The sequence below is a fragment of the Camelus dromedarius genome, chromosome 4 (assembly GCF_036321535.1).
Source record: "Camelus dromedarius isolate mCamDro1 chromosome 4, mCamDro1.pat, whole genome shotgun sequence".
NCBI lineage: Eukaryota > Metazoa > Chordata > Mammalia > Artiodactyla > Camelidae > Camelus > Camelus dromedarius.
The window spans coordinates 4,807,809-4,825,244 of NC_087439.1; the positions used below are offsets into that span (position 1 = coordinate 4,807,809).

Below are 17,436 nucleotides of genomic sequence, written 5' to 3' on the forward strand. Positions count from 1 at the left end.
ACTCAAGACGTCAGCAGGGTGGGTTTCTTGGGAATGCTGGAGGGAGACTCTGTTCCAGACCTCTGTCCTTGGCAGTTTCCTCCCTGTATCCATTCACAATGTCTTTGCTCTATGTGTGTCCATCTCTGTGTCCCAATGTCCCCTTTTAATTAGGACCCCAGTCATCTTTTATTAGGGCCCTCTCTAATGACCTTGGGCTCAGTTACAGGAACCTGAACACCACCACAATTTTACTAATTATACAACTTGATTATACACATTTGCAATGACTCTATTACTAAATAAGGTCACATTCTGAAGAACGGATGGTTAGGACTTGAACATATCAATTTGGGGGGGAGTGGTTGGGGAGCACAACTCAACCCATAACATATGCCAAATCATGACAAAGAAAAGTTGTTCTTCAGGTCCTCAACTCTAATTAGATGCAACTCCAGTCAAGTGCTTACTGTGTAGAGGACAATGGACTAAGGGCAGTGGATTGGAAGACACATACATTTTTCGGCCTTTGAGGATCTGGGAGTGGGATGACAGTAAAACAGTGCCTAGCACGTAGGAGGCACCCTATAAATCTTTAAAGAATGTGGTCCTGCTCTGGAAGTCAGATTTATTTTTTCCCTTAATGGAGGGACTGGGGATTGAACCCAGGACCTCATGCGTGCCAAGCATGTGCTCTACCACTGAGCTATGCGCTCCACCCCCTCAGAAAGCCCCAGATTTTAGGCCAGTGGTTTTACCACTTGTTTTCTGCGTAGCATTGGGAAGCCACTTCCAGCCTCTGAGAACTTGTCTTGAAACTTAGATCAAATAAGGAGGAGCAAGACGCAATGCAACTGAAGTAACACCAGGCCTGAGGATAAAACACTGTTGCCTGTGACATTAATCGCCTCGTAGGTTATGTTTGCTAAACAGATTCTAATTTCCTTCTGCCAAATCAAGTGAGAATTATTATTTTTCATCACCATTTCTAGGAAGCAGCATTTCTGTCATTCCCATTGAGATATGTTCTCTGTTATAGATATCTTCCTCTTGTTTCGTCTGCAGAAGAATATGTTAAATACTGTCCAAGGACCACAAGTCCATGGAGCTCATCCAGAATATGGAAAACCTGAGGCCACTGAGGTCTCACAGGTGATATCATGATTTCATCTTCTAGTGGTACCAGAAGCCCACCTCCATCAATAGGACCTACCAACACCTGTGTTGTTTCATCTCCCCTGTCCTCCCTCCACACCACTAATCCCCTCCCACCATCAGGAAAAGGCACTTCCAAACATGGGTTTCATGTGGGGGGATGGGGGGAGGAAAGAGATAATCACTCCAAAAAGTAATGTTAAGGACTTTCAACACTGGCTGACAGACAAACATACATAACATATTCATCTTCTCATTATAACAACTTAAAAAAAGAACAAAATATAACAGTGTATATTTTAAAAATGTATCAGAGAGGTTTGGATGCAAAAACACCAAGGAGAACTTTACTCTAAAGCTCTTTGTGGAGAACAGAGACCAGTAGCCCCTTACCCCTGCTGGCCATCTGTATGTCCTCTTTGGAAAAATGTCCACTGAGTTATTCTGCCCACTTGTTCATTGGATTATTTCTTTTTGATGTTGAGTTGTATGTGTTGTTTGTATATGTCAGATATTAATCCCTTATCAATCATACCATTTGCATAATAGTTTCTCCCATTCAGTAGGTTGTGTTTTCATTTTGTCCATGGTTTCCTTTGCTGTATGAAAGCTTTTAAGTTTAATTAGGTCCCATTTGTTTATTTTTACTTTCATTTCCTTTACTTTGGAGATGGATCCAAAAATATATATATTGCTGCAATTTATGTCAAAGAGTGTTTTCCACTAATTTTGTAGTATCCAGCCTTACATTTAGGTCTTTAATCTATTTTGAGTTTAGTTTTGTATATGGTGTTACAGACTGTTCTAATTTCATTCTTTTACATTCTGCAAACTCTTTTAAAGAAGAGAGAAAGTGGGAACGCTTCCCAACTCATTTTTATGATTCCTGCATAACCCTGTTACGAAAATCTTATCAAGATACTTTTAAAAAGAAATTAGAGATCAATATTATTCATGAAATTAGTGCAAAAACCCTAAACAAGATATCAGCAAACTTAACTGAACAATATTTTTAAAGTTTACTGCAAATGAGAATGGAATATTTTTTTAATGTGAAAATAAATCACATTATCAAATTAAAGAAGAAAATATTATATGATTGTCTCAACAGAACCTGGGAAAAGTAAGTGGTAAAATTCAACACGCATTCAGCTTTAAACTAAAAAGCTTTTAGCAATTTAGGAACTTGCACAATCTGTGCACCTAAAATAAAAAGACAGGTAGATGACAGACAGATAGGGAGAGAGAGAGAGAGAGAATAACCACACACGCACCTGCCACAGAAGCTTTTACTTTTTCTATCATCTTGTAGAGCTGTGGTGCTCACACTTAATCACCCGGGGGGGTTGTTAAACCACAGGTTACTGGGTCGCATCTCCAGAGGCTGCTGATGCAGCACATCTGGGTTGGGGCCCAAGAATTTGCATTTCTGCTTGTCTAGGGACTGCACTTTGAGAATAACTGAGGTACAGCATAAATAACACTGGAATTGTACACAATTTAAAGGTTAGATGAACTGCTGCGCAATATTGCTACCAAAGCAAGTTGATGTGCCCTCCACACCGTGAGGCCAAACTGAAACGTCAGAGTTTGGAGCAGAAAAAGGTTTATTGCAGGGCTGAGCAAGGAGGACAGGGTGGCTTATGCCCAAGAAAAGCCCGAACTCCCCAAAGGATTTCAGCAAAGCCTATTTAAAGGCAGGTGAGGAGGGTAATCACAGATACGTGATCAGCTTGTGCACGATTCTCTGACTGGTTGATGTCGAGGGAACAGGGTAGTCAACACTACCAACCCCCAGGCACTAGAGGGCTGGGGGCCACGTGCTCTCCATCATCAAGTAGTTAATTTCTTCCCTGTGGCGGTGGTTTTTAGCATCTGAAACACTCAGGAAACATACAAGAGATACTATTACCTGGGTGCTTCAGAGAGGAGCTGCAGCAGAGGATACGGGGAGGGGTCTGCCCTGGGAAGGCCCCACAGGGTCCTGCTGGGTTACAATATCTCTTAATATAAACTCTGCTTAATGATATGTTGCCAGTCATCTTTCCTTCCTCTTGATTGATAACTGCCTTTCCTCGAAATTTCTATTTCTTTTGAAATTTTGGTATTCTATATTTTTATAGGAAATTATCCATTTCCTCTTTTTTGGCCAGTTGGGCAAAATAGTCTCATAATGTTGGTGTTCTGTATCTGTGGTTTTTATTTTTTCTTATTCCTAATTTCTTTTTTTTCTTACCTGATCTTATGAGAGTCGTCTATTTTGTTAGTCTTTAAGAACAAGCAAAAAACAGATTTTGTTTGTTGTTTTCTGTTTCATTTGAAATATTTTTTTCAAAGTAAATTTCTTCTTATTTTTTCTCTATTTTGCTTTTAATGTGGGTTCTTGGCTCCTTTATCATCAGTCTTTCTTTAATAATGAAGACATTAGAGGCTGTAAGTTTATATTTGAGTATATTATTATCTGTAGCTCTTGATGTGTGTTTCCTTTATTTATTGATTCCTAGATATTTGGGTCATTTCTGTTGCATTTCTTCTCCGACTCCTTAGGCACCTACAAATGCATTTCTCCTGGCCTGACAGGGGAATGGTGGCAGAACAGGAGGGAGGGACCCCGGGTTTGGGTCACTGTCACTGAAGACAATGATCTCTAAGGTTCTTCTTTTAGTTCCTACTATTGTAAATGAGAAAACAATTCATTTTCCTTTATTAATAGGTTGTCCATGCAGTCTGAATGCATGTGAGTTTCCTTTTGTCCTTGGACTTCAGAAATTTTCCAGGAAAGGTAACCATCTTGCCTAGCATCCAGCCTTTTTGATCAGTGAACAGATTTTCTTCAGATGAGTGAAGTTTCTCTATTATTTGTTTAGCCATCGCCTCTTCCCCATCTGTTCCCTCTTCCTCTGGATCCCTAACTACCCATATGTTAGACCTCCTGGTTCTGTCCTCTGGGTCTCTTGGTTTCTCTCTCACAATTTCCAGGTCTTTGTATATTTCTTCTGAGATTACAAACACTCTTTATTTGTAGTCTTTGAGGCTACTGATTTGATTCTCTTCAGTTATACCAGTGAACAGGATCCCAGAAATGAAACGGGAAGCAACTCAGGCACCCCGGCAGGTGCACCAGAGACAGGAAGCTCTGGCAGTCTTTTTAAATATGAGAACACACACACATACACGCAATACACCAATCACACACAGACACACACATCCACGGCCCACCCTTCTACAAGGGAATTCTGGGTCTCTGAAAGCCAGTTTTATCTCTGGGACCCTAGCCCTCACCCCAGGACTTTGCTGCTGGTCCCCAAGCTGTTCTTAGGGGAGAGCACAAATCTAAAGATGTTCTCTTCATACTGATGCTGGCAGAGTCCTTAGCCCAAGGTACACCTCCTCAGCTTGGCTGGCGCAGCCACGCTTCCAAGGGAGGGGGAGAAAAGGCCCCTCTCTCATGGCAGCTCAGCATTTTTGAAACTTGAGTGACCTCTGTCATCACAGCCAGTTGTACAGCAAGCCCTCGTGGCCTGCTGCGTCATGCTCTGACCTCCACTAACCAGATCCTGACAGCCAATTACCCAGGGAAGTCACTCTGGGGACAGGGAGGCTGGGTCAGGAAAAGATTGATGCCCCACAGAGACACTTCAGGTGGCTCTTTCTGCTGAAGGGAGCACGCAAGACGGAGCAGGGAAGAAACACAGCTGAAATAATAAAGATGGCTCCCTGGCCCTCTGTATGAACGGGCTCATGTCTGTTCTGCTTACAGCCTACTGACCTACCCCACGTGTATCCCATGCTTACTACGTGCTGGGCACTTGGCACATTTTGTTTCACTCAGTCTTTATAATAACGCAGGAGTACGTTATTATCGCCTCTGTTCTGTAGGTGAGTCACTAGAAGGCGACATAGTCTCCAAAGACTGACTCAACTTTCCTCCCGTAGACAACGCTAAGCAAAGAACTGGAGGCAAGAAAGCTAGGACATATTTTATGGAGGGCATAGGACCATCTATGTGGGCAACTTGGAGAGGCATCTCTTAGGGCCCTTACATTTCATAATGCTTTTTTTAACGTGCATGGTTTTCTTTGGCCTGTGGAGTTACACTCTTCCCAACACCTTTAACTTTCCAAATCACTCTAGTAACCATCATTTCCTCAGGTCTTCTGCAACCTCTGTGAGCCAAGGAGGTAAGGTATCATCCACTTAATCCGTCTGTAGGAGGAACACGAAGCCAGGGAGTTCTTGGCACGTTCTTTGCGCAAACTCTCACAGCTGGGGACAGCATCCCTGAGGCGGGAGCTGCAGGTGCCTCACCACGCCCACAACCTTACCTCCTTCAGTTTACTCCCACCAGCACAGGGCCAACAGGTGATGACCATCTCCTGGGCCACCTCTGATGTTCAAAACTAATGTTCAAAATTCTAACAGTTTCTAATTCTCAGATTGATCAACTGGTCTTTAGGCTTCCTGGAAGATTCATCATTCCTCCTCCAAATACTTGCCCAAGGGATGGGAAGCCTAACCTGGCTGGTATTAGATCCCCAAGAATGTCATCTCCAGGTGAGACAACAAGAGGTGTGCCCAGATTCAAAAACCTTCCAATTTAATCATCACTCCAGCACCTGCTAGTGTCATTTCTTTCTTTCAAAGGTAACACAAGCAGGCAAAGATGAAATCTGGCTTCCCCAGTTTAATATTTCAGTCACAATTCAGCATCAGTGAGACAGTCAGAAAAACAAACAGGGACCTTCGACTGAGCCACTGTCCATCAAAAACTGAAATTACATTAATGTCTTTTTTCAACATATGGTTAACAAACTATGATTACCATAGGGGAATAGGCAGGGGAGGGATAAATTGGGAGTTTGGGATTAACAGACACACACTACCATATAGAAAATAGATAAACAGCAAGGACCTACTGTATAGCACAGAGAACTATACTCAATTTCTTATAATAACTTATAATGGAAAAGAATTTGAAAAGAAAATATGTGTATGCATGTACATGTTTAACTGAATCACTTCGCTGTGCACCTGAAACTAACATTGTACATCAAGTACACTTCAATAAACAATAAAATTAAAAAATAAACTATATATATTTTAACATATGAACATAGTCGCTGAGATGAACTATCCAATGCAATGGCATGAGGGCCATTCTGTTTCCCTTGTAGCAAAGACAAATAGAAAACCATTATGTGGTTTACAGCTGCTGGCAACCTTCTTAGCCGTGTTAATATCTTGTTAGAAATAACTATGTAATTATATATATGTTGTTTATTCCATAATTCAGGTTTCCGGATAACAGTTAATGCAGATCGGTGCATCTCTAAGACGTATTCTCCTTATGCAGGATGCAAAGAGATGGTTTCTTCGTGAGAGATCGACAATATGGGAAAGGAAGAAATAGACATATTTTGCTAATTGAAATGAGAGGTGCCTAAAATATGAATTACAAGTGTACCTGTTCTCAAGGATGCCTTGGAGCCTCGGTTTGCACACAGTCTCTTGTGTTTCCTTGAAGGCGTGCTAGTGATGCATGGCAGGGCTTTGGATTCAATTATCAACAGCAGGAAGTAAACTGGCTTTTAACAAAGGCAATAAATAATCTGTGCATGGTTTAATGTAAAGCAACGAGTATCGTATTCTTAGCAACAAGACGTGTCCTTCTGCGCAGACACTCACCTGCGCAAACCAGAACTATCTCTGTGGCGGGCTATTTTTAAGGAGCTTTCTGTTTTCTCTAAAGAGGCTGGGGAAGAAAACACTTAAGCAGTGCACAGGGCACTGGGGGCCCTGGAGCCAAGTCACACCTTTAATGAATGCATCGGGCAAGCGGACCATCTGTGAAACAATGCTGGGATTCAAATGGAAATGGTTTCCTGGCTCTCTGTGCAAATGTGCTTATGTTTTCCCTGCTTGGGGCCAACTGCCCTACTGTTTTTGCTTTTCTTGGGAGTGGCTAATGTGTATGATTGCAAGCTCCTTAAACCCCAAGCCATTTTTTAAATCACATACGTTAAGCCCTTTATATCCTATATTAAAGAAAATCATGTGTCCCCGTTCTGCCTCTTAATGAAGGTAGTAATGATGTTGACAGGTGACACAAGCTGTCCTAGGAAATATCGCCAGTCACATGAGGGTCAATTTGCCCATGATCTGGTCCCTTCTTTGGCTGCAGCCCGAGGTCTAGCCAGATCTGTCAAGATGCCCAGGGCGAGGGAGGGAGAATTCCTCCCTCTGGAACACCGGGGACAGCAGAGACAAAGAGCACATGTGACTGCAATTACGTGGGAATTCATCCTTTAATTGATTTTTTTAAAAGACTGAAAAAAGGCTCCAAGTGAGCAGGAAGACTTGAGTGGGGCACATTTGTTCCCCATGCTCCCACTGAATGTTGTGATATTTTGCATGGCTGCCCCTGACAGGCTGTGGCTGCCACAGTGGCTGTCCTCGTATGCTATTCCTTTTTTTTTTTTTTTCACTGAAACAGAGATTTTTTTTTTTTAATAAATTATGTTGAAAAACTGGAAAACCATTTAGGAAAAGATAAAATTGGGCCAGTACTTCCTGATCTCCCCATCTGGATTTCTATAACCCAAAAGTAGGCGCGTTACTTTTATATCACCGAGAACATACGCATTTTCGTGTATATATTCCAGTACAGCCAGCATTCGGATACCTGGCCGCAGGACAGTTGCTCTAACCCCATGATCACAGCAGTGCTCTCATGACCCAGATTTGGACAGATTATAATACTCCACTTTCTTGAACACAGTGTCAAATCTGGCTCTCTCTCTATATATATATATCCAGTCAGTCAGGCTTGCTGATCATTTTAAAAGCAAACGGCAAATGTAAGGCCAGGAATTAGCTAGCCTAAATGTGGCCATTTTATTATTTCTCTTTCAAGGATGCTGAAGCCAGGATCCCAAATCAAGTCCAGGATCCAGGAAGGAGGTCTGGATAAGTCTCCAGAAACCAAAGACTAAGGGAGAAAAATCAAAGGCAGGAATTCACAGATAGGAGCTAAGCAGTGAGGAGCACAGAACGAGCAAAGGCAGCCGGCCTCGGGTGATTGAATAAATGGGGTTGTTTGCACTTGCCTTGGCAAGCCCTCAGCTGAATGGTGCTGAGCCTGCAGGGGTGAGAAGAGAGAGGGAAGGGTGGAGGGGCCACAGTCCATAAGGGTCTTGGAACAAAGCCCTTGAGAGACTCCAGTGAAACACAGAAGCCCCCTAAAGAACACAGACATTGACATCTGGAAACAGTCTCGGGGGACTTAAGAAGGAGCGCAATGCAGAGAAATCACTGGTGCACATCCCAGTTTCCCTGGGATTGCCTGCAACCGAGAGTGCGAATGAATTCTCATGAGGGAACAAGCCCATTCTGATGGACGTGGACTCTGCAGCGTTAAAGGATTTTTTTTGTGGTACAGTTGTGATTATACTGAGCAGAAAGCTCACTGAACCACGATGAAGCCCTGACCCAGAATATATGGCCTCAGACAACCATCTAGATCCTCTTCCGTCTGCAATCAACACAGCAGAAGCAGGGAATTCCAGACGGGGTAATCTCTTTCATCCACCACGTCACATCTGGAAAGTGGCCACGACATGTTCATCTGCCTCCTGTTTGTGTCCCTTGCAGGACAGGAGACAACATCCCAGTAGAGGGAGGTGCATGAGTGTTTACCTCCGGAAGAGGAGGATGGCTTGGAAATGAGTTTCTGTAGGAAGCCTGGCCTGTATTGGGCTCATGCCACACAGGGCTCAGCAAAGCCACCCATGGGTGAGCTCAGTGGCGCCAGAGGAGGAAGGACATCACAGAGGAGTAAGCAAACAGGAGTCAGGTAGGTGGGACAGCTGGGCTCAGGCAGGGAGAAGAAAGCGTGTGTGGCCCCAAGCACTGCTGCGCTATCTCAGCGAGTCACCAGCCTCTCCAAGCCCCCCTTTCCTCACCTGGAAACTGGAGGGAGGGTGGCTGGTCTTACACCCAACGAGGACCTGGGTCTCTTCTTATCCAGACATCACCGGCGCTCTAAGTCTCTGCGGTGAAGGGCCACCACACACGCTCTGGGCTGTCTTGTGTTTGAGGCACGATGCTCTCACAAACAGGGCATGCCCACACTTTTCTGCACAGACCTTGCAAAGCAAAGTTAACTAAGCAATTACAACGTCTAAGGATTCTGGGAGCTCTGGAAAGTTTCCTGCTGACCCTCAAAACACTTCTGTCTTTGCTGATGCCAGGAATTTCACAGTCAAGCCATAGACATGAAATCAGGTTGGCCTGGGTTTCTGAGAGGCTGAATGTACCACTATCATCTCTGGTAACTTGGGCAAGTCCTCACCCTTTATAAACCTCACATTGCATATCTGAAAATGGATGATAATACCCAATGGAGTGCTGCTTATGAAAGTTTTGTAAACCACAAAGCATTGAACAGATGCCCTTATCAAAGTTACTCTCCAAAGATAATAGATCAATACCTGTTAGGAAGCACATTGCAAAGGCAGAAGCAACGCAAGCTTATCCGCCATTTATTTACAGAATTACAAAGTCTTAGACCCAGAGATAACCCATCAAGATTTTCCAGTTCAACCCCTGAATCTTGTAAAAGAAGGAACTAAAGCCCTAGTGAGGTCACGTGATCAAAATTTCATGCCAAATGACAACCGCCCAACCCTCTGAAGTCCTAGAGCAGACTGCTCTCCACCTCACCTTTTTGCTAGTTGGGAAGCAGCCCCCCTTAGAATGTAGAATGGGAGAGAACTGTTTAAGTGAGAGACACGAATCATAAGGCCAAGGCACCGACAGCCGATTTCACAACTCTTTCTACAGATTGCAACCACATCAGACAGCTGTCCCTCCTCTGAAGCTGAGTCAACTGGGAATGCCCACTGGGAGGCGCCATCATGGTGGACCAGCCAGGCTTCCCAGTCGTTGTGGACCAGGGTTCAAACTCCACCATGGAATCTCTCATCACAGATTTCTCATGTGCTGGACCCTGGTGACCATAATGGCTTTATGGGGTTGTGGTGAGGGTTAAACTAAATGAGGAAGTTGACCATGGAGTCTGGCTGATTTTGTCTTCTAATCACAGGAGGCTTCTGGAGACTGGACTCTCAGGACAGTCATTCAGCAGAGGGGTCAAGGCTCAGCCTGGCTGATGGCCACACACAGCTGTCGTGAGGGTGTCGAGGTCAGGGGTGGGACTTGGGACACTGCTCTCCATCCCTCCTAGACAGCCAGGCCCCTCCAGGACTCCACTCCCACCCCCATCAGCAGACAGCAGCTACTGGAAAATCAGTCACTTCCACAGACAGAGTGGAGAAGCAGTGACAATTGGATTCCTACCAGGGGCAGAAGGGGCTTCCAGACCCCTCTACAGAACAGCTCCTGGACCCAGATAAAACCCAGAAGAACCTAGGAGAACAGGCTCTCCCTCTTTAGGGAGGGGGACCAGTCTACCCTCACCAGCAACATTTCAAAGCCTTGGGTTCACTGTCCAGCCCACTAAGATGGGGTCAGAAGCTAGGTTTACATAAGACACAAACCTCTCATTTCTGCCCCAGAAGAGCTTCTCCTCATCCAGATCCAAGCCAGTCCAAGCAGCTGATCAGAGTCAAGCCCTTAACAAGCAGAAATGACAGAGAAACGTGCTGAGGAGGGCATTCCATTGTCATATTTCTTATTGTAAATTTCCCTTTGCTTTTTACATAAGAAAGAAGCTGGCTGGTCAGTCTTGACTGTGTCTGATTTCTGTTCATGCCTTCAACCCCATATTTTACATTCTTAAACATTTAAACATCCTTATTTTATGTTTTGGATCTGGTAAGTCCAGCATCTGAAGGGCTTGTGGGTCTGGTTCTGCAGGGGTTTGTTTCTGCTGACTCCTGTGCATAGTGGCCAGTTTCCTCATATGTTTAAGGAATTTTGCAGTTATGAGCTCAGGTCCCTTAGAACTTTACTTTTGAGAATTCCTTAAGGCTGATGTCTAAAATGATCACTCCAGGGATAATTTCAGTTTGATTCTGACAGTATCCATGGGTACTACCAACCTAGGTCCCCTTTAAATTACATTTTTAGCTTGAGGTTTCTAAGATCTTATCTAAAGTCTGGACCTAGTCGCGTGTAAGTGCAGGTTAGGAATTCTCAGTGGTGGGTTATGTTTCATTTGCTATTTTTCTCTTCACCTTGAACTAAGTCCAGGATAATCAAGTTTCCTTCTGTGAAGCAGACTTTTTTCCCAGTTCACTTTTGGGTGAATTGGAGACTTGTAATGGGTTACTTCTCAATCTGCACTTTCTCCAGCATTTCTTTCTTCAAATGTCAGTTTATGACCAGTTCTAGCCTGTACCAGCATTTGTCAAACTAGAGACCTCAACCCACTAATGGGTCAAGAAATAAGCTGAGTTGTGACCAGGATCATTTTAAATGAAGTAGGAACAGAATAGGGAGGAGAAAGGTGAACATCCATCCAGTGGGTTATTACTGTGGAATCACATCACCTCGTCCTCTGGATCACCACCCCAGCATGGCTTTGGGACCACATCTCTTTGTATTTTTAAGTGCTTTTTATAGGTGTCATAATCAACACGTGAAACTTCACATTGCACCGTATTTTACAACTTCAAATAAAACAGAAGTCTTAAAATCACAAGGGACTCTACCCCTCTCCTTCATGTCAGAGCCGCCATATGTTTTGGAGCTACATATATTGGACTCCCCAGTGTTGTGATTCTTGCCTTCAATATTCATACATATTTTAAAGAACTTAGACAAATATGGTCTGTTATCTTTCCCCAGATCTTTACCATTTATATTCTCCTTCATTCCTGAGGAGCCAAGTATGCCCCTGGTTTGATTTCTCTTTCTCCTGAAGAACTTCCCATAGTGTTCATTTTACACAAGTCTGCTGGTGACAGATTCTCTCAGTTCCCTTTCATCTAAGAAAGACTTTATTTTGCTTTCACTTCTCAAGGATTATTTCACTGGATTTGGAATTCTGGATTAGCAACGTTGTCCTTTCAGCAGTCTAAAAATGCTCCTTCACTGCTTTCTGGCTTCTGTGGTTTCTGACAAGAAGTTTGCATTATAAAGAGTGTTGTTCCACCGTAGTAATATGTTGGTATTTTTCTGAATGCATTAAAGATCTTTGATTTTTTTTTTTTTTTTAGAAAATGATACTCTTTTTTAAAAGCTTTAATGAGATATAATTCATACATCATACAATTCACTCATTTACTACAATTCAATAGATTTTAATATATTCAGAGTTGGGCAACCGTCATCAAAGTAAATTGTAGAACACTTTCATTACCCCAAAAAGGAACCTCGCTCCCCTTAGCTGTTACCTCCTCAATCCCCGTCATCTCTGGCCCTAGGCAACCACTAATCTACTTCCTGTCTCTATAAATTTGCCTATTCCAGACATTTCATATAAATAAAATCATGCAAAGGAGGCTCTCTGTGACTGGCTTCTTTTATTCAGCGTAATGTTTTCAGGGTTCATCTATGTTGTAGTATGCACTAGTGCTTTCTTTTGACTGCCAAATATTCCATCGTAAGGATATAACGTGGATTACCCATTTATCAAGTTGTGGAAAATTGGATTGTTTCCAATTTGGGGCTATTATAAGTAATGCTGCTGTGAACATTTGTGTACAATTTATGTGTGTGTGTGTAATGTGTTCTCATCTTTGGGGGGTATATGTATCTAACAGTGATATTGCTGGATCGTATGGCAACTCTGTTTAATCATTTGAAAACTTGTAAGACTCTTGCTGAAACTCAGCCTCCATTCCCCATTTACCAAATTGATATTCAAGGACAGAGTTTTGGATAAAGTAGAGAAGACAGCTTTATTTCTTTGCAGGCAAAGGAGGTCACAGTGGACTAATGCCTCTAAGACTGTGAGCCTGCTGGGGAGAGAAGGCAGGGGTTTTGTTAAAAGTTCAAGAATTAGGAGGAAGGGTGTAGCTCATGTGGTAGAGCGCATGCTCAGCACCCAGGAGGTCCTGGGTTCAATCTCCCGTACCTCTTCCAAGCAGAAATCAGTGAAGAAACCTAATTATCTCCCCTTCAGAAAACAAACAATTCAAGAATTAAAGGAGTGGAGCTAGTTTCCATAGAGATTGAAAACAGGGTAACACATTGTTGCAATGTTGTTCTTTTTTTTTCAGATACAGTGCTCCCCTTTGTTCTGCTGGATATGAAATTCACTTCCAGCTTTGGGACTCTCTTAATGTTCTTGTATCTAGAACAAAGGGTGCCTGGGAAGGGGGTCCATGGAAAAGAGCTCTAGAGAAAAACTTGTGCAGTTTAAAGTCAGATTGATAAATGCTTTTAGCCTTTTAAGCAGGTTGAGGCCTGGAACCTCCTGCTGTAGGTTAAGGCCTGCAGCTCAAACAACAGGATATAAGGAAGCCACAAGGGGTCAAGAGGAGGGCACTGAGGATGATCCTTGCTCACAGCACCACAAGGGGGTTGGGTGGGCCACCCAAGCCTCCCTCCTCTCCAGCCTAACCCTGGTCAGCAAGAAATTAAGAAAAATTCTTTAAACTGCTATACTGTTAAGCAGTTACAGACACCATTACAGATATCAGATGATCACTGATAATGACGATAGGGTGTTTCTTGATTACAAGACTTTTTTCCAAAGCAGGTGAACCATTTTAAATTCCCACCAGCAGTGTCTGAATCTTCCAATTTCTCCACATCCACACCAACACTTGTTGATTTCCTGTCCTTTTGATTAGAGCATCCTAGTGAATGTGCAGTGGTATTTTGTTGAGATTTTGACTTACATTCCCCTAATGGCTAATGATGTTGAGTATCTTTTTACATGGTTGTTGGAAATTTGTTTATATTCCTTGCAGAACTGTCTATTCAAATTGTTTGCCCATTTTTATTTTTTTTTAACATTTTTTATTGATTTATAATCATTTTACAATGTTGTGTCAAATTCCAGTGTTCAGCACAATTTTTCAGTTATTCATGGACATATACACACTCATTGTCACATTTTTTTCTCTGTGAGTTATCATAACATTTTGTGTATATTTCCCTGTGCTATACAGTGTAGTCTATCCTACAATTTTGAAATCCCAGTCTATCCCTTCCCACCCTCCACCCCCCTGGTAACCACAAGTCTGTATTCTCTGTCTGTGAGTCTATTTCTGTCCTTTATTTACGCTTTGTTTTTGTTTGTTTGTTTGTTTTTGTTTTTGTTTTTTAGATTCCACATATGAGCGATCTCATATGGTATTTTTCTTTCTCTTTCTGGCTTACTTCACTTAGAATGACATTCTCCAGGAGCATCCATGTTGCTGCAAATGGCATTATGTTGTCGGTTTTTATGGCTGAGTAGTATTCCATTGTATAAATATACCACAGCTTCTTTATCCAGTCACCTGTTGATGGACATTTAGGCTGTTTCCATGTTTTGGCTATTGTAAATAGTGCTGCTATGAACATTGGGGTGCAGGTGTCATCCTGAAGTAGATTTCCTTCTGGATACAAGCCCAGTGCCCATTTTTAAAATTTGGGGTTTTGTCTTTTTATTATTGAATAGTTATTTATATACTCTTGGTACAAGTCTTATTAGATATATAACTTGAAAATATTTTCTACCTCTCTGTAAGTTGTTTTTTCTCTTTCTTGATGTCCTCTGAAGCACAAAATGTGTTTATTTTGATGATGCCCAGTTTACTTTTGTTCTTATATCTAAGAAACCAAGGCCTAATCCAATGTTATGAAGGCTATATTTATGTTTTCTTCTAAGAGTTTTATAGTTAATAGCGACTATACATTTAAGTCTATGATGCATTTTGAGTTAATTTTTGTATACGGTGTGAGGTAGAAGTCCTACTTTATTCTTTTCCATGTGAATGGTATTTTTTCATCTCACCTGTTTGAATTTTACTGAGATTCTTGAATTTATAAGTTTATATTTTTCACCAAACTTGGGACACTTTCATTATATTATTTGTTTTTAGCACTGCACTCTTTCTCATTTCTTTTAGGGATTCCAATGACACAAATATTTGACTACTTCATTTTATCGTAATGATCCCTGAGGCTTTGTTCATTTTATTTTCAAACATTTTACTTTCTGTTCTTCAGGTTAGATCATTTCTATTCTTCTGCCTTCAAGTTCATCTTTGTTTACTTGAGTCAATCTAGTAATTAAATAAATCAGAAATTGCCTTTTACAGTCCTAAAATTTATATTTTGTTCTGTTTTTATAATTTCAATTTCCCCACAAAGCATTTCCATATTTTCCTGTTTCAAAATGCTCACCTTTACCTCATGATCACATGTTCTCTGTTACATGAGTGGCTTTAAAGTCTGTCTGACAATTACAACATCTGAGTTATCTCAGGACTGGCTGCTTTTGATTGTATTTTCCCTTAAGGATTGGTCACATCTTCTGAAAGTTTTAAATGCTATGTTATGCAACTCTGGGTCATGTTAAAATTCTCTGAAGAATCTTGACTTTCCTGGTGGTTTAATAAGCAGTCAACTTGGGCAGGTTCTTCCTTAACTCTCTGCCTAGTGGTTCCAGTGTCGGTTCAGTTCTCACAGTCCCGGCTACACTTCTGGTCTGTCCCTTACATGCCACTCAGGATTTGTCCAGGACCTGGGCTGTGGTTTCCATGGTGCTTTATTTCAAAGCCTTTGCTAGGTTGATCTGGGTATGTTCTGTACAGGTTCAGCTTAGGGAGGTTCATACATAGATCAGTCATCCTCTCCAGCTCCTCTCTCTCTCAGATTCCCCCTATACCATCTACCTCCCAAGGGCTCCTTTTCCTGGTTCCTCTGGCCAGAAATACAGCGTTGTCTCAGAGTGTTCCCAACCTGTACTGTTTCGCATGGCTGTGTCTGCCTTTGGGACAAAGTGCTGAGAAAAAATACATCTGGAATACCCCACATGCTCTTTGTGAAACACTCTTTTCCCAGTTCCTCTTCCTGATTGGCTGGTTTTCCTCTTGGAATCTCAGGTCCTCTTGTCTACTCGATGGTAGGGTGTTATATGACTTGTCTTGGATCAGAGCCAGGAGAGAAAAAAAAAAATAGGAAAAAAAAAAGGAAGAAGAAGAACAATTATGAGGCTTCTCACTATGCTCCCTGGCTCACAGAGGCTTTTTCCTTACCGTCTATCCTGAGACACAGGCTTTCCCTGGAGTTTTTGCCAACAGCACTTGCTGTATATGTTACCGAGTCCAAACTCATTCTGCTCACCGCACAACAGGCCAATAAATCGGAGACAAGGTGTTGGGGCAAGGAATAGCGACTTTATTCAGAAAGCCAGCAGACCAACAAGATGGTAGACTCACGTCCTGCAGAACTAGCTTCCACAAGTCAGAATTTAGGCTCCTTTTATACCAAAAAAGGGGGGAGGTGTAGTTGGTTAGTGCAAGCTTCTTGGTGTCAGAATCCTTTGTTCTTGCAGCTGTCCACGTGGCTCAGGTTATGGTGTCCCTGTAAAACCTCCAACAAAACAAACGTTATTTTCTATTCTGCAACTTGTTATCTTTATGAGTGCAAAAGTGTTAATATCTTTAAAGGTCAGAGCCTTGAGAATGGGCTCTCCTGTCTATTTCAGGCTCTAGGCGACATCTTTTTGACAAAAGGTGCCAAACCAGCATGACTGAACCCAGGAAGCAAAGTTAGAGCCAAAGGAACAGATCTCATATGGAGTCAGATTTGTTCTTTTCTATTACAGACAGTTTCCCATTTTGGTTCGTCCTTGGATCAAAACTGAGAAGTAAAAGGAAAAAAGAAGAAGAAGAGAGAGAGAGAGAGAGAAAGAAAGAGAGAAAGAGAGAAAGAAAGAAAGAAAGAAAGAAAGAAAGAAAGAAAGAAAGAAAGAGAGAGAGAAAGAGAGAGAGAGAGAGAAAGAAAGAGAGAAAGAGAGAGAGAGATAGAAAGAAAGAAAGAAAGAAAGAAAGAAAGAAAGAAAGAAAGAAAGAGAGAGAGAGAGAGAGAGAGAGAGAGAGAGGGAGGGAGGGAGGGAGGGAGGGAGGAAGGAAGGAAGGAAGGAAGGAAGGAAGGAAGGAAGGAAGGAAGAAAGAAAGAAAGAAAGAAAGAAAGAAAGAAAGAAAGAAAGAAAGAAAGAAAGAAAGAAAGAAAAAGAAAGAAAGAAAGAAAGAAAGAAAGAAAGAAAGAAAGAAAGAAAGAAAGAAAGAAAGAAAGAAAGAAAGAAAGAAAGAAAGAAAGAAAGAAAGAAAGAGAAAGAAAGAGAAAGGGAGGAAGGGAGGAAGGGAGGAAGGGAGGAAGGGAGGTAGGGAGGAAAAA

General features: G+C 42.1%; 1 non-coding gene across 1 annotated transcript; it reads right to left on the reverse strand.

Moving 5' to 3' along the window:
- Positions 1-623: 623 nt before the first annotated feature.
- Positions 624-696, reverse strand: TRNAA-GGC (transfer RNA alanine (anticodon GGC)). The gene has a single exon. It is a non-coding gene; the product is annotated as a tRNA-Ala (tRNA).
- Between the last annotated feature and the right edge of the window lie 16,740 nt (positions 697-17,436).